The sequence below is a fragment of the Notechis scutatus genome, chromosome 6, assembly GCF_049901735.1.
Source record: "Notechis scutatus isolate UNSWTSFEM ecotype Mainland chromosome 6, rNotScu1.2, whole genome shotgun sequence".
In the NCBI taxonomy this organism is placed as follows: Eukaryota; Metazoa; Chordata; class Lepidosauria; order Squamata; family Elapidae; genus Notechis; species Notechis scutatus.
The window spans coordinates 12665237-12687866 of NC_142014.1; positions in this window are offsets into that span (position 1 = coordinate 12665237).

Consider the following 22630-nt stretch of genomic DNA (forward strand, 5'->3'; position numbering starts at 1 on the left):
CAAGGCAGAATGGATTAGCCTATTTATCCATACATCATGATGCCAGTATAAACCTAAAGAAATTATTGATTAATCTGAAAAGAAATAAAAGTAAATGGATTTCACTTTGTAAGCATGTTTCTTACTGCTTTTTACCTTCTCCAATAAAAATGAAGTCATAGATTAGTCCATTAAGTCTGCCATTTCTCCCTTCTTACTATTCTTTATTTGGATTTTCCATCCATAAGGCAACCCATAATTTATCTGGCTTTTCTTTGAGTTTGCACTGAGATATTAAATTAGCAACATTCAAGAATTTTAATGCAGGAATTCTAAAATGGTCCACCAATGAATTTAGTTAATGGAAGGAGAGGGGGTACCTGGTGTTCTCACCAAGGACACTCTAGATCAACCCTGAGCTACTCAGGGGTTCTCTTCTATCAATCACTTAATTGGATAAACACATGGACACTTCTTATTAAACTCCTGGGTCGTTTGAAATTTCTCAGGAGATATGATGACTGAGCTATCTTGTACAATATAATACTTTGCTTGTAACCATACTGGCTCTTTTAATGTAATTAATTAATAAATAACATAATGTGGGAACTATTTTTAGTATTCTTTTTCTGATGGTAAAAGTGACCTGAGCTCTTTGTTGGGAAATAAAGAGAACAATCAATATAATTAAAAATTGTTATATCCTCCTTATCAAATGCCTATCTTAACTGACTCTATTGCAACTCAATGGAGTGTACAATATAACAATTTAAAACAATGCAATCCAAATACAAAAGGAAATATCTGGAAGAAACAAGAACAAAATATCACTGATACTTTTCTACCACATTATCCGTAGGTCTGGAGAAAGAACCTTGTTAGGAATATAAGTCACCTAACAGCTATTTGGGTTGGAAATATATAAACCAGGGTAGACATTTTAATACTGTCTCTTTAAGGGAATAATAAAACTGTAATTGGGTGTGGTTTCTCAAACGGCCATAAGATGGAGCCAGAAACCTGGGTTAGTCTTAGTCTCAGAAGAGAGTGTGTTTCAGTGAGTCTCTTTTTCCTTCTGTTGGAGAGTATTGCCGTTCCTTCTATTGACTGATATTCTTGGATTTGAGGTAAGTCTGATACTGAACTGTTTTTGACACTGGATTTTGATATTGGATTATCTCTGGACTGAAAACTGACTGACTTACCTGTGAATGACTTTGGACTGCTTATCTTGAACTTTGCTTAAACCTTTCTGGAAGTAAAAACCTACATTTACTGTACAGTGTATCTCTGTGTGTATTATTCAGACACTACTCTCAAATACGTCTCCTTGTATGTGCTCATTCTCCTAACGGGGAATTACCTCAACAAACCTGATTTTAATAGTTCAAATAAAATCAGGATGGGGGACATATGGATCTCTGGGGGGGGATATCATTCAAGAAGAAAGGGCTACAAAGAGAAGCTCTTATCATATGACTTTGTTTAATGACAAAAGCGGCTCTTTGCAGTAGTATAGATTGGGCAGAAATTATGTAACGAAAGGCTTTAGAGGTGAAAATCAGTACCTTTAATTGCACCCAGAAGCCTACTGGTGACCATTGCACCCCATATACAAAAGGGTTGCATGGACATTTCCATCGTAATGACCAGTGCTGCACATTCTGGGCCAGGTAAAATGTTTGAATGGTTTTCAATGGTAGCTGACGTAGAGTGCATTGCAGTAATCTAAATACAACTTGATCAAAGTGGAACTGTCTTAAGTCCTCCTGGCCCAAGGTTGGATACAACTGGTGCACTGGATAAATTTGTGTGAAGGCCTTCCTGTCCACAGCTGCCATCTGCTTGAGCTGGAACGGTGTGTCCAAGGGACAATGGAACAATTCTTTGGTACCATCACCTAGTCTGCCTGGGCTTGAGATACACCCTTTGGTCTAGGTGACAGTTCCTGCATATCAAGATCACTTTCTTTACTCCCTACACTCACCAACATTAAGCAATGTCATCCAGAGTCCATCACAGGCTATGGGACTGACTACTGAGGCTGGCATATCTCAAACATTGGCCTGCCATCCTTGCAAATGACCTGACTCAGTTTTCCATTATACCCACCTCTGTGTTCTTATTCTTTCCTCTTTCCCATATTCCTTCTTCCCACCTACCATACTCTAAAGACATCCAGTAAATACTAACTCCCATCCGATCCTTCAGACCAACCACAATAGTTGCTTCTATACCACACATTTAGTAGCCTGAGGGATAAAACAATGTCATGATGTTACTATTATTGACTCTTACTCATTATTCATTTGTTCCCAACCACTACTTCATCCATTTCCTGATCCATCACAGGAACATTCTAGGAGATTGTAAATCACCACAGACTTAGTTCATCTCAGATACCTCCAGTATGTAGTAGCAAGATGATGGAAATTAGTGGATATTGTACGAAACAAAAGTCAGAATGATCCTGGGGCTCATGTCAACAACTATCCCTTGATCTTTTCCTGCTCTTGGCACCTCAGGGATCTAATATTTAAAGGTTTGGAATATGTGCATTAGATCAATATGCATTAAAAAGTGACCCTCTCTCTCTGCTCCATTAAATCTGTCTCCTTTAGCACAAATAAAATGGAATTTTCTTCATTTATCACCACTTCCACTTAGAATGTGGAATAAGGGCAAAGTTTATTTGGACAAAACTGATTCTCTAGGTATGCAAGCCATAAACTGCAAATAGATTTAAAGTGTCCCCAAATCAGATGCAATTGGCTGCCATAGAGTATTAGATGGGCTCTTGAAGCAAACCTTTTGTCAGTTGTTCATCTGATATTGAGGGGGTGAATGATAAGATACCAACTCACTCGTGTAGCTTCAGTGAAGTTTTTATTCGTCTCCCACACCACAACAACAGGTAACAGCAATCAAATTATGTTTAAAGTCAGCTCTGGTTTTCGTTGCAACCCAGAGCTGTATTTATACATGTTATACCTTGGATAATAACATAATTACTATAACCACCTTCCGGCCGCCTTCGCTGCCTAACATCCGACATCCTTAATTTAAAGAAACATGGTAACTGCACCTTTCCCCTGCTCGATGATTCCATGCACCCCAGTGATAATTCACTCCATCCCCCATTTGCCCTGCACCATTATTACACCACCACCCTCTTGACATCCAGCCATGAATCATCATTATTGCACCACTCCTCGTCAGGAAGTCGGTGTCAGTCATTTGAGGAATGTTCATCATAATGCCAACATGGTAACACAGTCAATGTAAGGTAAGTAAAAGACTATGGTCATATGGCATCTTGGCTGTCTTGGCTCCAGTCTGTTCTTCATTGGAGTCATGACACTTTTTTTGTTCTAATTTATCATGTGCACAGGTGAATTCTTAGAACATTGTTTTTTTTTAAACAAATTTTATTGATTTTTTAAAGACAAACAAAACATAGGACATAAAAGCATAAAACCTCCTTTCAAAAAATTACTTATAAGTTTTACCAAGGCAAATAAAACATTATTTTTTAAAGCATAGTTCCACATTATCACATTTCCATTTAAGCACATATATATCTTTTCCAAATTTCTCATTATTTCTCCCTTCACTTTTATTCAATTATATTTCTTTCTATCAAGGTTTTATTAATTCTCAGTCAAATCTAAACACACAAAATGCAAAACATAAGACATAAAACTTCTAACAAACAAAGCATAAGACATAGAAACATAAGACCTCCTTTCTAAAAGCTGCTTATAGATTTTAACAAAGCAAATAAAACATTGTTTTATACAGCATAGTTCCAAATTATCACATTTCCATTTAAACACATATATATCTTTTCCGAATTTCTCATTGTTTCTCCCTTCATTTTTATTCAATTATATTTCTTTCTATCAAGGTTTTATTAATTCTCAATCAAACATAAACACACAAAATACAAAACATAAAACAAGACATAAAAACATAAAACCTCCTTAATTATCATTTGTACATATCTTTTCCAAATTTCTCATTGTTTCTCCCTTTAGTTTTATTCCTCCAAGATTTTATTAATTCTCAATCAAACATAGCTAACCAAAACACAAAACATAAAACATAAAACTTCTTTTTAGAAAGTGGCTTAGCCCCAGGTTACATCTTTTTTACAGACCTAAATCAAATTCATGCTCACCTTATATACCATTCTTATCTTATTTACCATTCTATATTTTCTATATAACTTCTCCTTCTTTTCACTCTCTTAATTATATTTTGTTTATTTCATCTTATTTTAAAATCATTATACTTGTATCTTTTGTCCGTTCTTTTCCAATTATCTATTTATCTCTTCTCTTTAACAGAAAATTTCCCCTGAAATCACTTTTAAAGTGTGATGCCTTTCTATCTTTCCCCTAAATTAACACTTAAAATAATAGATAATTTCCATTCTGATTCTGCTGAATTCTTAGAACATTGTTGAACTTGGAGCTGACTAATTGAACTTTTTTACGCCTTCAGACTCTCCAGGTTTTTGTCTGTGATATATCTAATATAATAATCAGTAAAATTTGGAGAGATTCTATGTATTATCTTCAAACAAAGGGCTTGTCTTCCATCAGACTTTTGTTAAGTTCACAAAAGGAACAGAATAAGATGCTATCAAAAAGCATAATGTCGAAATGCTCATTATTGCTGCAGCTAAAAAGAAATGCTTCCAGCCATATCCCAGCTAGATTCTTTTTCCTGCTGACAAAGTCTGAATCACAAGAAATGGCATAGCAGAATAACTTGTGAACATAATTGCCAGCTGTATATTTTATAGAAAACTAATACCATATTTCAAGAGAAAGTCTTCCACAAAGGAAATAACTCATTGATAAAAAAAATTCCAGCGCATATTCATAGCGTAAATCAACCATACCAGAGCTAAAGCCATTCAAGAGAGGATATTAATCAAGTTGATTTTCATTGATTTTGCTACATGGATAAACATTTCTTGATGATGATAGGAAAAGGAGTTGTATTTTCTGCCTTCATTTGATGGAAAATGGTTAAAGAATCTAATAAATTAATGGAAGTGGATTCACAAGTTTATACCAATATGGAAACAATTATGTTGGTTAAGTCCATACCAATTCAGAAATGCATGAATAATGCCTTTCTTATTAGAGTTCTTAGTACTATAAATCAAGTGAGTTTTTCAGACATATTCGTATCTGATTAGAGATTGATCTTTTTTGTTATGTTGATGGGAAAAGTATATCAGATAAATGTTTGGTTATAGAGGGTTAAGTACACATGAGACTACATCTTCTGGAGTATAGAACAAGCAAGATTCCCACAACTATACAATTTAGGTAAAATTCTCTCTCTGTGTGTATATGTCTGTATGCATTTCCCAAGAATTAAATCCTGAGCCTCTTTCCCCCATAATTTTTCCAATGGATGATTTGCCATTCTTTCCTTATTTTCACCTTTTGGTTTTTGTTCAATTCTGAAGCGAAGCACACGCTCACAGAACCGGTTGTTAAACCGGTGGCAGCCACGGTAGAGGCTTCCCTTCAGGAGACCTTCCTCCTCCTCTCATGACCTCCTGGCCCCCTGGCTGGCTGTGGCAGGGCCAGGAGAGTGCGCATGCATGGGAAGACTCTCCTTAATTAAGCAGCCAGACCCCCCACGCACGCCTTTGCTACGCTTTGGCTGAGCCCAGCCTCTCTCCTGGAGCATGTGCACATGTGCACCCTCCCAGCCCTGCCACAGTTGGCCAAGGGGCCAGGGAATCATGAGAGGAGAAGGAGGGGAAGGAGGAGGGTCGCCCAAAGGGTAGCCTCTGCTACAGCTGGCACATGTTCCTCAGCCATCCTGGCTTTCCAAAAAGAAGAAATAAAAGGAGTAGCAAAGATCCCCAAGGAAAACTTGTTGGCTTGGCCCAGCTGTGGCTTTCCAATACACACACACACACACACACACACACACACAGAGAGAGAGAGAGAGAGAGAGAGAGAGAGAGAGAGAGAGTCCCCCTTTCCATTGTTTCCTCCTCCTGGATCCCATTCCCACTCCGCCAGTCCTCATGTTAGCAAGGCCGGCATTAATTGTGGCCATGCCAGCTCAGTGTCTTGAGGTGGAGAGCAGGTCGTGTTCCTCCCCAAATGACCAAGGCATGTCCAGCACCAACAAGGGCTGGAAGAAGTTCCAGTGAGGTGCCAGAGAATCAGCCTCAGCCGCTTCTTCATTCCCCGCTGTCACTTTTACCTTCTCAGGCCAGGTAAGGGAGGGGTGGGGCCAGCCAGTGATGGGACAGGGAGCCATAATAGATGCGGTTCCAGAGCCAATGGTTGCTGACACCTGGTTTAGATAATTGCAGGTTGAGATATTTTGATCACAAAGATATTACAAAGCCTGGGATATTCAGGAGGACTGATATAAAGATATTGAACACAAAATTCCATTATTTATAAAAAAGAAAGAACATGAAGTAGAGCTCAGCAAAGAAAAGAATAATCCACAACCTAACACAAATCCTTGGCTGGAATCCATATTTCTACAGAACCAGTTCTTTTTTGTAGCAAATTACCTATACTCCTTCAGTTCTGTGGATTTCACAAACTTCAGAAAACAGGGGCCACTGCTTTAATGCAGTGTACTTTTATGCAGCTAGGGTACTGTAAAACAATCTTGAAAGCCCTTCCAAATTCCTCTCTACCTCAAGTTAACCTAATCAAAATAGAGCCACTTAGATTCCCCCCACCATGCTTCATATATTTCCAAGGTTCAGCATTCCTCCCCTTTTTCTGGATAAAATCCTCTTTTCATCATTGCATAGATTACTTCTGTCCCTATAGATTTATCTATCATTCAAGTTTCAGTTATTATATATTCTGGGTTTTTTTCAGTTCTTTTTCAAACAGCCTCTTTCTCTCTTTAGCTTTCCTAAATATCCCTGGTGTCCTTCCATCCACTCAAATTCCTTCATTGGTTCAACTTAGAACAGAATAGAACAGAAGGAAAACCTACACCAGTGATGACTAACCTTTTTGACACCTTTTAACCTTTTCGAGCGCTGAAACAGGAGCGTGCCCTTGCGTGCCAGAAACCGGAAGAGCAGCTCCTGATGGGCACATGCGGGAGCACCAGAAACCAGAAGCTTAGCTTCCCAGTACACGCTTGCGTACCAGCCACCTGGTCTTCTTGTTTCTAATGTGCATGCATGTGCAAAGGCCAGCTGGCTGGCACGTGCATGCACACCAGGGAGCTTCTCTTCCATTTTATGGCGCTCCTGCATGCTTGTGCCAGAGCCCAGAAGAGCAATGGGCGACGGCTGGCATGCCTGGAGAGATGGCTTTGCATTCCACTTCTGGCACATGTGGCACAGGTTCGCCATCGCGGACCTATACTATTTCAGATAAGCGTCTGTCTAGTCTGTTCTGAAAAACCTCCAATAATGGAGCGCCCACAATTTCTGAAGGCATGCTGTTCCACAGCTTCATTGTCCTTCACTAAACAATCACTATTCCTGCTGGAATGCCATCTATATGAATAGTCTTCGTTAATTTGAAATAAACCATTTATTTATGATTAAATATTCTTGGCTAATTTTTTAGTTTTGTTATTTTATCATTTGGGAGTCACCCTTCTTCCTGTTGTATGACAGCATTCTAAACCACTGTTTTTCAACCTTAGCAACTTTGAGACACGTGAATTTCAAAACCCAGAATTTCCAGCCTGGGAGATGACATCCACACGTTGTAAAGTTGCTAAGGTTGAGAAACACTGTACTAAGCTAAACTCCTACATTCTTCGATTGGCAATCCTCAGATGTATGAATGAGTATATATGCTAACATTACCAATTTGTTAGATTTGCTATACTACCGTGTTTCTCATATAATAAGGCCGGGTCTTTTTTTTTTTTTGAGCCCCGAAAAAATGGCTAGGCCATCTTTTCGGGCGTGACTTAATTCCCCCCTTGCATCTTCGGGCGGGCGGCGACGGCTTGGATGTTGACCTCGGCGTTGGTGGGGCACTTCGTATCGGGGTCAACGCAGGCAGCACCATATCTGGGTGTGCAACAAAGTACTTCCTAATGGCAAGCCCCCCACCATTCCCCCATTTCGCATGTTTTAATATAGGCCTTAATTTGGGGAGGGGCTTAATTTCATTTCATGCCTATAAAACATGCTGGGACTTCCTATTGGGGGAAGCCGTATTGTTGGAGAAACGGGGTATTATAGTATTGGAATACTGTTGAATCACTAATATTCAAACAGGACTTTACTGTTTCAAGCTGTCCACATTATGTTCTGTCCAACTACAAATAAAGCATGAGATACTTATCTACCAGAACATTAGATTTTGGTTCCATGTAGCATGAGATACTTATCTACCAGAACATTAGATTTTGGTTCCATGTAGATGACTAAAGCTATCTTAGGATCAGAATGCCAATTAACTACAGTGCTCCTTAATTCTATTATGAATAACTGTACCATAACATGGCAATCAATGGAAGTCTTGATTTTAAACTACCGTATTTGCCGGCGTATAAGACGACTTTTTTGCCCTGAAAAAGATGCCTCCAATTGGGGGTCGTCTTATATGCCGGGTCGTCTTATACGCCGGCAAATAGTAATTGGGAAGCACTGCGGCTGCCGCGGCTGAGGCATCTTTTGCGCACCGTGGAAGCAATCCCGTGAAGCCGAAAGGAGCAGCCAGCCTTCTCCAGCTCCCAAGCGAGGCTCGCACCGCCCGAGCTCCGCTGAGGTATCCGGCTGGGGCTGTCAGGAGTTGTTACCGCTGGCGCGGCTCCCGGCGCGGCTCCAGTCCGCGTTGCCTCGGGAAGGGAAAGGCAAAACCAGGAGCCGCTGCTGCCATTGCAAAGCGCTGCCGCGGCTCTTCCTTTTGCCTTTCCCTTCCCGAGGCAACGCGGACTGGAGCAGCGCGGAGCCGCGCCAGCGGTAACAACTCCTGACAGCCCCAGCCGGATACCTCAGCGGAGCCCGGGCGGTGCGAGCCTCGTTTCCTTGGGAGCTGGGAGAAGGCTGGCTGCTCCTTTCGGCTTCACGGGATTCGCTTCCACGGTAGACAAAAGTGCCTCAAAAAAAAAAAAAGTGCAAAAGTGGAAGGCGTGAAAGAAGAGGGGCGAGTATATAACAAACTATATTTTGAGTGGAAATGTTGGGGGTCGTCTTATACGCCGGGTCGTCTTATACGCCGGCATATACGGTACAAATTGAAACTGAGACAATTTAATTTTAGATTTTTTTTTTCATTAGTAACATAAATGGTTTCATTTTTTATTTTATTTTCATTTTTGGCTCTGAACAGAGTTTATTCTGGTGTAATTATCCAGCAAATTATACCTATATTTATGTGATATAGATTTCAGCTGAGACAAAAATGCAATAGTTTGTTTAGATATATTGGCTGTCAGAGTGTTACAGGAGGCAAGGCTAAATAGAATAAGAAGTGACTGGATGAAAAAAGGACAAGAAAGATTATTATTGTGTTTATTTTATTGACTGTCATCCTTCCAAAGTTGCTATATAACAAATAGACAAATTTAAATCGATGCATGCCATATAAAACCCGGAGAATCAGCTTATCTTTATTGTAAGATTATATTAACAGAATCTGAAAGTCTGAAAATAGCCATCTGTCCCTCACTTATGCTCTCCCAAAAACTAGAGGGGGTCAATTTTGAGATTCTTTTATCACCCTTCTCTCTTTGGAATTAAATTTTGTTTATGAGACTGCTGTCTAGGCTGTGGCTCTTCCTACTCCCTCCCAAGATCATTCCCACATAACGTTACATACTCACACAAAGAGAAATTTCCCAGCATGGAAAGAGACTTTTATTTATCCACTAATCAAAATTGGAATAAAATTGATGTCACTCCAACTTCCCTACATGTTCAATTAACATACGAGGAGATGGTGAGTTTGCTTCGACTTCCTAAGGTTAGCTAGATGCTTCCACTTATTATCCAGGGTCCCACCATATGTAGAGAAATTTTATTTATATTTGTGCTATTTAAAGAATAACTGATAGAGCAGTATTGCTCAATATTACTCAACTCCATGATCCACTCACACTGACATTTATATGAGGAATGTTTGAGTTAATTTTCATTTTATCATGCCTGGTGGAAGGGTAAAAAAGCTAAAACATTTTGAATATAAATACGTATGTTAATTCAGAAGATTTTAAAGGTTAAAATACAATTGAAATCTTTTTTGGGGGGGGGGGGAGGGACTAATGCCAAAAAAACTAGAAACAATAATAAATTTAGTTTTTATATATATGACAACTGCACCAAGACTATTATTTGGTCAAAAATGGAAATGTTCAATGGAAGAATGGTTGGATCATGGAAATGTATAAATGGCTAAACTAATTCTTTTGACTAGAGAAAAACACCCAGCACGTACATTTATGGTTGATTGGAAACCCCCTATAGATTTTTAGCATAAAATGGAAAAAAATAAATGCACTTATGATTTGTGGTTTGATGACTAGGAAAAAATTCTCAATAATAGAAAAGGGTTAACTTTCTTTTGTAATTACAGAGTAAGAGATAACTTTGTATTTGTACTTGGATTTGCTGCAAAAGAATTTTGGAAGCTTCTCTCTTTTGCTTATCTGCCTTTACTTGTTAATAGTTTGTGTCAATTTTACTCTCTTTGTTAAACTTTCAATAAATATCTATATTAAAAAAATGGTTGATTAATTTGATAACGTCTCTAGAAGGTATTTTTCTGTCAAGGACCTCAATTTTATTTTTTGTACACTTAGACTGGAAGTTAGATTATAATGTATATGATATATATCAAATATAAATCAAATGCTTATGATTTTTTTTAATTTAAAAAGCTTTGCTGTTACTGAAAATTCAGACACATTGGCAATTTATTAATGTAGTTTTCCTTTGCATTATCCAAACAGTTTGGCTGAAGGATTAGACTTCCAGATTAGATTTTGTTGGGAACTCCAAATACCCATTTTGTAATTGTTTGGAGCAACCAGGAGCTTGGGAGATGTGAAGATACAATAAAAATGTCCTGGAGGAGTATAGAAACAGTCTAATTGTTTATCCACATCCTTTATTGATTAGTTTAAGAGAGTCATCTCTTTTTTGCGCTGATTAAGTTAAATAATGTTACTCAGAGAAAACTGCTGATACATGCAAATCCTGAAGATCAAATTGCCACCTAGCTAAATAATTTTTAACTGTAATCCAAAACCCAATTTTGAAATGTTCCCACCTATTAACTGTACAGAATACATGCTTTTCGCCTTGTGATTACAGATATGGGGAATCTTCAAAAATCTAATCTGTAAATCCAATTTTCTAATTTGGCAATCCTTTCCCTAAGGATTTGCTGCATCAGTTACAGATGACTAGGGGCAGCACTAAGGGTGGTTTTTCCCCCAAAAATATTTGCAGTGGTCAAGGGATCTATTTTCTTTGCTTTGATGAACATTTAAAAAGTTGGATGAGTTCTTATCATTACAAAACCCTTTACACAAGGGCTTTCATGGATCTATTGCCAAAAAAGAAGAAACTTCTTTAAAAAGAGCTTTAAAAGTTCCTTGATGACATTGACACGCTTTAAAATGGAAAACCTTAGCATTAATCCCAGTGGTGGGATTCAATTTTTTTACTACTGGTTCTATGGGCGTGGCTTGGTGGGCGTGTCAGGGGAAGGATACTGTAAAATCTCCATTCCTTCTCCATTCTTAGGGAAGGATACTACAAAATTCCATTCCCTCCCCACTCCACTAACCTGCTTTCCAGCTCCATTCTCCTGTGCAGGGCAACAAAAGAAGACCCAGCCCATCAGCTGGGACTTGGGAGGTAGAGAATAGATGGGAGCAGGGCCAGTCAGAGGTGGTATTTGCCGGTTCTCTGAACTACTCAAAATTTTCTCTACTGGTTTTCCAGAACTGGTCAGAACCTGCTGAATACCACCTCTGATTAACCCCCTTCCCACAATGGAATTTCCTTAAGAGAATGATAAACCACCAACCATCATTTGCCCTGTAGTGGATTCTTCTGTACTAATTGTCAAAATAGTCTTTCACAAGAAATAATAGTTGAATTCTTTTACATTCCTCCTTGTTTTATCTTTCATTTTTTGAAAGAGAGAGAACATACAATTAGGCATGGCGTATGCATGCACACACACGCGAGCGCATGCGTGCACACACACACACAAAACACACAAACACACACACACACACACACACACACACACAAATACTGCTGTGGTAGGAGACATAGACTATGCCCTAAAATGGATGCTGATTTGTAGACCATTAAGTCCAAAGATTCTGGAGCACGATGAAACATATTTATGACACATACAATGGATATCTGTTTGGGGATATAAAAGCCTCCATATTCAACAGCCTGTCATGTAGAGTTATTTCTCTCTTGATGCAAATAGTAATTTTATGTCAGTTAATCCAGGGGTTGACTCCTCTGACAGTGAAAGAATAAATTATGTTGAACCCCATTTGTCTTTCTTCTCATTGCTAATAAATTTGGCTTGACAAGCAGCAGAGGAAATATGCAATTGGGTAATTTTTTTGTAAGTTTCTAAATCAGAGTGGTACATTTGAAAGCAATCAATTTTCAGCTCAGTACTTAAAGAAAATGAGCCATATGACATTAAGTTGCTTTACTTTCAATCCACCCAGAAAAGGGACTTTTTGTTGATTGCTTGAATTATGATAAAGTCATTTATAATGGAATTAAGGACCACTTGTAGTTAATAGAGATTCTGATCTTCAGTTGTCTTTGGGGTATAAATGGATCTAATGTCTAACATTCAGGTAGATAAATATCACATGCTCTTCTTGTACCTGGGCAGAATATTGTGTGAATAGCTTAATTTAAAAAAAATGTCACGTTTCCACACAATGATTCATCACAGTTCTTGTCCCAAAGGAAACACCTTGAAGGAGACTAAACTAAACAAAGAAATCAATAGTCCTTTTTTTTAAAAAAAAGAGACGCACTGACAGGTAAATATTTGATTTCTTAGCAAGTGAAAGAAATTGTAATATAAATAGGAAGATGCTAAATAAATCATTAGAAAATTTTGGGGGAGGTATCAAAATCATTTTTATTTTTAGCAGTGCCTGAAAACATTTACAGTCATTTATTTACAGGGTTTGGGGTTTTATTTTGAGGGCTGATCTTCCTGTGCATTTACACTAGGCTTTATTTATTTGTTTGCTTGTTGCTTGTTTATTTCTTTATCTTGATTGTAAGTTTTGACTTTCTTTCACTGATGTGATGTCTTACAACTATAAAAATTATATATGCAAGATGTGATTTCATTGATCCAGACATTATTACAAATCCAGATATGATCAGCTACATAATATCATTAGATCTCTGTAATTATTCTTTGATCTTAATTATCTGGAATAAGAAGTATGAATAATAAAGCTACAGCATAAGTAATTAAAAGGAGTGAAAAAATGATTAAAATAGCACTATGATTTTTAGCAAACAGAATCTGGACAATGCTAAAAAGTCAAATATTTCGTGATCACAGTATTTCCTACCAAACATTTCTGTTCTATTGTTTTGGCATCTATAATAACAAAATAATAATTTTGGGTACTGCCTTCATGTAAGAAGGCAAGTAGTGATTACCAATTCTGTAATATTTGTAATTTGTTTAATTCATAATAGAATCCCATAAATTATTTCACATATAAATTGTATAAGTTGTAGTGGCTAAGATCTTACTGCTTTTAGGCACTATTTAACACATTCCTAGTTTATACATTATTACAGCTAACAAATTCAGCTTGATAATAAAAAAAAAATGAAACCAGATTAGATTGGGTTAAACCTTGAAAGGAAACGGTCATGAAAGGATTAGAAAAGTGTTTTATTTTGTGAAACAAAGATATAAAAGTCACATATGAAGCACACAATTCTATGTGTGTTCTTCGTATTACTTCTATATCCTATATTTTATTTTATTATGATTATGATTATTTTTATACTACTCAATTGATAATGACTATTATGACAATTAATATTCTCTACACTACTACTCAAGAGTCGGATTGGTGTAGTGATAAAGGATCAAGCTAGGAACCAGAAGATTGTGAATTCCAGTCCTGTCTTAGTATTGACCATGAGGCAGTCATTTTCTTTTAGCCCTAGGAAGGAAGCAATGACAAACCACTTCTAGAAACTTTTTTGTCTAGGCAGTTTCTGACAATCAGACATAATTGAATAGAAGAAAAAACAGTACTACTATTTAATTACTACTACGGATAGTTATCACTTACTGATTTCTCATTCAGTGAACCTTCACAATTATCGACAATCCTGAACAAGGAGATTTATGACTGGTCCTCACATTTGTGGTCATGATAGCATCCTTACCATTATGTGATTTGGGTATTTGGCAAGCAATGTGTATTTATGATTATTGTAGTGTCTTGTGGTTTTCAACCTTCACAGCCAGCTTCTGATAAGCAAAGACAAAGGAGAAGCTGGAAGGAAGTCACAAGTCACATCACATGACATTGCACTTTAAGACTGTAGGTCTTCGTGGTCATAGCAGAACTGACATTAAGTCAGGTCCAGTCACATGTTTTACTTAACCACATTGTTTAGTGATGGAGTTGCCACTCCCAAATATGGTTGAAGGTTGAGCATTGCATATACTGCTACTATTACAATGTTTCCGCTATACCATTATCTATATACTATGACTATGACTATACTACACTAGTGTATGCATGCCGACTGGGAAATACTGAAAGTTGAAATCTACACATCTTTAAGTTCCTAAGGTTGAGAAACACTATTCTATCTTCTTCTTCTTCTTCTTCTTCTTCTTCTTCTTCTTCTTCTTCTTCTTCTTCTTCTTCTTCTTCTTCTTCTTCTTCTTCTTCTTCTTCTTCTTCTTCTTCTTCTTCTTCTTCTTCTTCTTCTTCTTCTTCTTTATTTTATTTATTTTATTTATTTGATTTGCCAATTGTTTACAGGATAATAAGTATAAGTGTATACATAGTTGTGAATACATGAAATGGGTACATATAAGAAAAATAAAAGAATAAGAGAAACAATAGGACAGGGACGGAAGGCACGTTGGTGCGCTTATGCACGCCCCTACAGACCTCTTAGGAAAGGGGTGAGGTCAATAGTAGACAGTCTAAGGTTAAAGTTTTTGGGGTTTGGGGAAGAAACTACAGAGTCGGGTGAGAGTATTCCAGACATTGACCACTCTATTGCTGAAGTCGTATTTCCTGCAATCAAGTTTGGTGCGGTTAACTTTGAGTTTGTATCTATTGTGTGCTCTTGTGTTGTTATGGTTGAAGCTGAAGTATTCATTGACAGGTAGGACATTGCAATGTATGATTTTATATACCATGCTTAAGTCAGACCGAAGACGGCGTAATTCAAGGTTTTCTAGTTCTAGAATTTCAAGTCTGGTGGCATAAGGTATTCTACAACGAGTAGAGGGTGGAGAACTCTTCTTGTGAAATATTTCTGGACTTTCTCAATTGTGCTAATATCAGATACGTAATGTGGGTTCCAGACTGATGAACTGTATTCGAGTATTGGTCTAGCAAATGTTTTGTATGCTCTAGTTAGTAGTGTGATATTACCAGAGAAAAAGCTACGTAGGATTAGGTTAACAACTCTTAATGCCTTTTTGGCTATGTAGTTGCAGTGGGCTCTAGCACTTAGATCATTAGAGGTGAGTATTCCAAGGTCCTTTACAGAGCTTGGGTCATCAACAAGATCTTGACTATTCAGCTTGTATTTTATTTTCTGATTTTTTTGCCAATATGTAAGACAGAGCATTTATTTGTTGAGATTTGAAGTTGCCATTTGTTTGACCATTCTGATACATAGTCAAGATCTTTTGTAGGGTAGCAGTATTGTCTGTGGTATTGAACAGCTTTACATCATCAGCGAAGAGAACGCAATTGCTCTTAATATGATCACAGAGGTCATTTATGTAGAGTATGAAGAGAGTTGGTCCTAGAACACTGCCTTGGGGACACCACTATTGACAGGTACTGGATTTGATAGGACGCTCCCAATTTTGACCATTTGTTGTCTGTTTGACAGGAATGCTTCTATCCAGTTATTCAGTTGTCCAGAGATACCAAAGGATTTTATTTTTAGGAGTAGTTTGTCGTGTACCACTGAATCAAAGGCTTTACAGAAGTCTATGTAGATTGCGTCTATTGCTTTGCCCTGGTCGAGTTGTGTCGTCCATATGTTTTTGCAGTGTAAGAGTTGCAGATTACAGGATAGTTTTTTTCTGAAACCAAATTGTTTATTGGAGATTAGGTTATTTGTCTCTAAGTGGAGGATGATGGATTGGTTAATAATTGATTCCATGACATTACAGGTGACGCAGCATAAGGAGATTGGCCTGTAATTTTCAACTAGGCTTGGGTCTCCCTTTTTGAAGATGGGGATGACTGTGGCTTGTGACCATAGGTTAGGCAAGGAGCTGGTCCTGAAAGATTTTTCAAAGATTATGCTTAGAGGTTTGGCTATGGCAGTGGATAGCTTTTTTAAGAAGTAGGCACATATTCCATCCGGTCCAATAGATAGAGATGGTTTTAGATTGCGTAGTGCTTTTTCAACATTGTCTTCTGTGAAATCGATATGTATTAGATCATTGTTGTTATCTGTGGTACGGCTAGGAAATACTGGGCATGATCCATTGCTGTTTTCTTCTTCTTCTTCTTCTTCTTCTTCTTCTTCTTCTTCTTCTTCTTCTTCTTCTTCTTCTTCTTCTTCTTCTTCTTCTTCTTCTTCTTCTTCTTCTTCTTCTTCTTCTTCTTCTTCTTCTTGTTTGTGGCTACAGAGCTCCAAAAACAGGTGTTTTATCCAACTTCCTCTTGTACCTGTCTCAAGATTGCTTTTTTATTGGCAACTCTGCCTTGTTAATGTTGGGACAAAGGTTCCAATGGGAGGGAAAGAAGGTGCCTTCAATTATCTAACCAGTCTGCTCTTCTGTAGAGACCACTGGAAATTTCCAAATTTTGGCTAGATTGGGAAGTTGAACAAAGAAGAGAGACAAGTCCAAAGTTCCCCAGCTGGCTTAGTGCCAAAGGCAGGACTAGAACTCATCACCTCTCTTTTTCTAGCCTAGTGCCTTAACAATTATACCAAATTGCCTCTCTAAGGAGCCTCACTTATTTTAAATTGCTCATAATTCCTAAGCTTTATTATTATATGTTGGATTTTTTTCCAGAAATGGCTCTGCCATGAAAGAAACAAGAATTATTTTCATTCAAGGTTTTCTTTTGGAAAATGCTGTTAAGTATTTCTTTCTGATTTTACCCATCAATATATAGATAAAAAATACCTTGTACTGTGACATAGAAAAAAAAATCTGAACAATATGTGGATTTTGCAAGCAGCAGAATGAAGCAACAATTTAGAGGGCACCTAGGAGTAACGGCATTAAATTGATATTATAGCATCAGGGGAAATTTTTTAAAAATGAGATCTGAGCATCATGCAGAAAGAAACAGGAGCTGTTGAAACCCATCATACAAGTAATTTATTTTGTGTGACAAAGAATTCTCTAGATTTAATGGAGATATCACACCCTGGGAGATGAGTTACATTCAAAAAGCTGGAATTTCTGATTCCTTCATTGGAAACCACAGACCATTTTAAAACTAATTTAATTTCTGCTAGCCTTCTGTCACAGATTATCTACTGGAGCAAACATAAATACAAATAGTAATTATGAAGGAGAATTTTATGTCATCTAAAAATATCTAATAGGGAGATTTCAAGCAGAAATTATACTGTAAGGATTTGCCATAGAAGGCAATCCTGGCTAGGAGTAGAAAATAGTTTCTATTATATCCCCAAATAGTCAGCTGTAGTTTGAATATAATGCTTTATCAAAAGAAACATTGCTTTTGGAGAGGGTGATGCTTCTGATATTTAACAGCACATGCCAAGCAGAAAAAATATGGCCCTCTTCCTACTCTAATTTTTATGCTAAACATTTTGTTGCTTGCTTCCCTCCCTGCCCTGTTTCATATGTATGTATCGGAGTAGTAAAATAAGTAGTTTGAAAATTTCTCTTTCCCTTCTGTTGATTGTGTCTGATTCTTGGGAGATTGCCTGGACAAGTTTACTCCACAAGGCTTTTCAGAAGTAGTTTGCCATGGTTTCCTTCCTAGGGCTGAGAGAAAGTGACTGGCCCAGTCATCTAGCTGACAAGACTAGAACTCCCAATCTGCCAGTTTCTCGTCTGATGCCTGAATCACTACACTAAATCTCAGTCTTGATTTTAACTTGTAAAGTAATGATCAGCACCTTGAATTTCAGCTGGACACTTCCTGGTACCCAACACAGCATAGTGGAAGTGTCATATAGGCAAATTCAGCAGTACCCATTACTACCTGGACTTTTGCCTCTCGTGGTCACCCAGAAATGTGCAGCCTAGCTCTGATAATTCTATTATAAGACAGCAATTCTTGTGTTTGCTTGAATAGAAATATAATTAAACTGAACATTCTGTTGTATTAGAATTTTGGACACATATTGATGGCAAGGTTGGTATTTTTCTCCTTCAGGCATCTCACATGGCATCATGAAGGTTGGGAAAGATTTGGTGGTGCTCTCTTATAGCTCTCTAGTCTGAACGGAGAAACAAAGAACTTTACTTGGGTTAACACCCTCACATATTCAAATGAGTAAAGCCTGAAGTCTTAACTCAATATCTATAGCACACAAAGCCCCAAGTGTGAAAGTAATTTTTGTGTTCATCAAGTATGGTACATCGAGAAAATAATCCCCAGAAGGAATCTGGAATACCACTGTTGTCTACTTCTAAAGAAGCTAAAAATTGTTCTCTTGAAATTTAACTTCTAAAAGTATTGTTTTCAGCAAGTGCTCATTTTTCTGGTTTTTCTCTGGTGCTATCAGTTCATGATTATTCTTTTGTTCCCTGCATACATAAATACATACATAAATACATACATACGTACGTACATACATACATACATACAATATTATCAGAACACACTGGTTTATAGCAGGAAATCAGTATTATTATCCTTTGCTCAATACTGCAAAAAATAAAATTAAGCCTTTGGATAAGGGGAAAAAAAATAAGCCTGCTTTTGTAGATTTACTTCAGCTAAGTCTGAAATTGCTGTGAGACAGAAAATAGATGGAATAATATTAGAATTTCTGACTATATGAAGAAAGTGATAAATTATAATACTCTGCAGCAAGAAAGCAGTTGTGATTAGAAACCATAGGCAATTAAAAAGAATTCACAGTAAATGCAGCTATAATGAAACTTTTCATTCCAAAAAAATCTTTTCCTGATTCATGAAGGGAGCATGAGGCAAAGTGCCCTACTTAAAGCTTTTCTATATAACTTTATTTCTTTTAATAGTCATCCAAAGGATGTTACACCAAGAGAAATGAAGAATCACCAAATGCAATATATTTAGATGCATCAATAAACTCTGATCAGAAATAAAGACCAGCTACATGTAATGCATTGTGGATTGCAGAAAGTACAAAAAAAGTATTTATTTTGGTCCTTTCCCCTCACCTGCTTTAAAAAGAAAGATCCCATTAAATAAAATATTACAGATAGTCCTTGGTTCCTTAGTGACTGTTCAAAGTTATGATAGACATCCCCATGGTTACTTACGACCTAGATTCAAAATTCTGACAGCTGCCCCCACCTTGGTCGTGTGATTACATTTTAGGTTCTTGACAATTGGGCCTCATTTATAGCTATTGGCTATGATTGAGATTTATGATTTTGTTTTTTGCTGGACATCAGTATTTACTTCCAGTTTCTGGTTAAAAATACTCATTGAGGACAATAGATTTGCTTAATGATTGCTATGTTTGCTTAACAACTGTAATGTGTAATGTGTACTTAATGTTCATGATCATTCATCTAGCAACTGCCACAAAAACAGTCATGGTCACGTAATTAACTACTGATGCAATTTACAATCATAATTCCAGGCTCAATTAACAGTCGTAAGCCAAGCACTGCCTGTAAGAACTATAAATGAAGCAATCTGTGTTTTTGCTAGAAAATTCTTCTCCAAATGCAAATCAAGAAATTAACCCAAATAATGAATGAAACCCGACAGGGGCCAAGAATTTTGGATTGACTAATCCATCCATACTCTTAAGCTTCTTTGTTCCCTGCAAGATTCTAGATGTAGCAGATTTTGCTTTGTGAATTAGATCAGTGACTGATGACTCTTCAAAATACTTATTGAACAGTTTGATTCTGAGTGTCATCATCACATAGAGATGACTTTTCCTTGTGCTTTCTGTATAAGTTCTGACATGTCCTTTTGCTGACTACCCTGAGGAGTTTCTAAAACCTTATTTTTCCTCAGATCATATTGAAAATACCTTCAGAGAAAATCTTATTCTGTGAATGAATAACACATTTTTCAAAAATGAGAAAGTGCTAGTAACTGTGGTTGCCCAGTAGATGAATCTTAGAGTTTGATAGCTGATGTCAAAACTGATCAGGCCTTATTTCCTCAAGGTACATGGCAAGCAGATCTGTGAAAATTTAATACTGCATGAATGTTGTGCTACTTTTTGTTTATTCTAGGGCAAAAGCTCAAAAAAATCATCCAAAAGACGATCTATCCATGAAGAGCTGAAACCTTCTTTCACCCAAAATCAAACACAGTTTTAATACTAGGTCTCTGAATAGGAATTTCTGCTTAATAAATAACAAAGCACTCCAATTAAATATCCTTGTTTGTGCATGGATCTTGATAACTTCATATGATTCATTATCAACCAACTTCTTAGTCTGCTGTGATGAAGTAAAGTCTATAAACCTATAATGTTGTGCTTTCTCCATTGCAGTGCCTGCCCTCGGGAACACCACACCCCTTGAGCTGTTGGAGACCTGGAGGTTTGCTCTTGCATGGACAGCCCATTATTGTGATGGTATGTTATTTATGATTTGGATTAGGGTCTCAGTCACCATTATTTTGTTTGCTAATTGTTTGATTTTAATCCTATGGGCATCACCCATGGTCGCAATTACAACATGGGGTGTGTTCTGCTGTCACTACACGTTTGTCTGTGTGCAGCTCAACATGCAGCTAAATATATCTATCCTCCAATAAAACAGATTGTGTGCATAGATCTAAATGTTTTATTGGAAGAACAGGATATGGTAAAACTGAGGAAAATAGGGATACATTTAATGAGAACTAAATATAAGATAGACAGTAATAAGTTACTGCTGAACATAACAATAAAACAAGCAATTTAAATCTCACCAGCAATGCTCTGTGTGTGGGATGTGAGTTTGTCCTTGGATGGCCATGTGCCACAGATTAAGATTGATTCTTTTTTGTGCTTCTGCCTTTTCCAAATGCTAAAGGAAATGGAGTCTGGCTTCTCAGTGTGCACTTGTTTTGAGAGTGCAGGTGATGGGTAAAGGGGTGGGGTCAGCTTCATACAATATACTTGGTATTTGTCTATCCAGCCACTACATGGGGCTAGAGAGCAACAACAATATATAAAGATCATATGTTGGGACATATTTGTCCCTCCAGCCACTAGATGGGACTAGAGAGCAACAATCGTATATAAAAGTTATATGCTGGGCATGACAGGGTGATATATACAGTATACAATTGTGATCCACTAGGAAATAGTTTCTACTTCATAGTTTGATGCTACATGCCCTAAGTGCCATAGATTCTCTGCTGGATGTTCTAAATACTATGAATGTTGCTACTAGAAGTTTTCAACCCAAGCATTTTTTTCTTTTTTATTTGTTTCCTCTGTAGAAGGTACATATTTTCTTTGGGCTTCACCCTAATTACAAAGGCATTGTCTGAGACACAATACCCTAATTTAGGTTCTGGATTAGAATACTATTTTTCAAGTAGATAAAATATATACAGACTTTTTAAAAAATTGTAGCATAGTAGTATTTAATTTTTAATCCTTCACTACTTTTTAAAATTTTGTTAGCTTTTCTGAGTACTTTTCTTGCCTTTGCATGGCATACAAACCAGCCTTTGCATAGTTTGTTGAGGGCATGTCCTGAAAATGACACATAATCAAACTTTGAGAATCTTCAAAAATGACTACCACTGGGAATAACTTCCTTTCTGTACTCAACAAATAATGTTTAAATCAGTAGAAATTTGTGATAATTGCTTTTGGATTACATCAATCCTCTCTTTTTCAGTGCAGTGAATAAGGTGACTCACTTTTGTATGTCTGTGTACATATTTTCTAGCTATTTCACTGCTTGGAACATTCTGCCTACCAGTTTAATGAAACTGTCATTCACAGCAAATGGCAAATTGTGCTGCAATTTTTATAATATTTTTTTTAAAAGTCCCTGGAAAAAAATCATTCATAGCTGTGTCATTGGGTTGTCTCGACTGGATCAAAGGTATATCAATGTTAGAGTAGATTTTAAGCTTTTTCAACTTTCATCATTTGTCTTGTTGCTTGACAGTACCTTAATGCTCTTTTACATCATGAAGCTCAAGATAAAATATTGAGAAATCACATATCAATGTGTATTTCCTTTCCTGGATGGCTTCGAATGTGAATTCAGGATTGCTTTGTTTGGATTTTCATCATAATGGAACAGTAAAATTT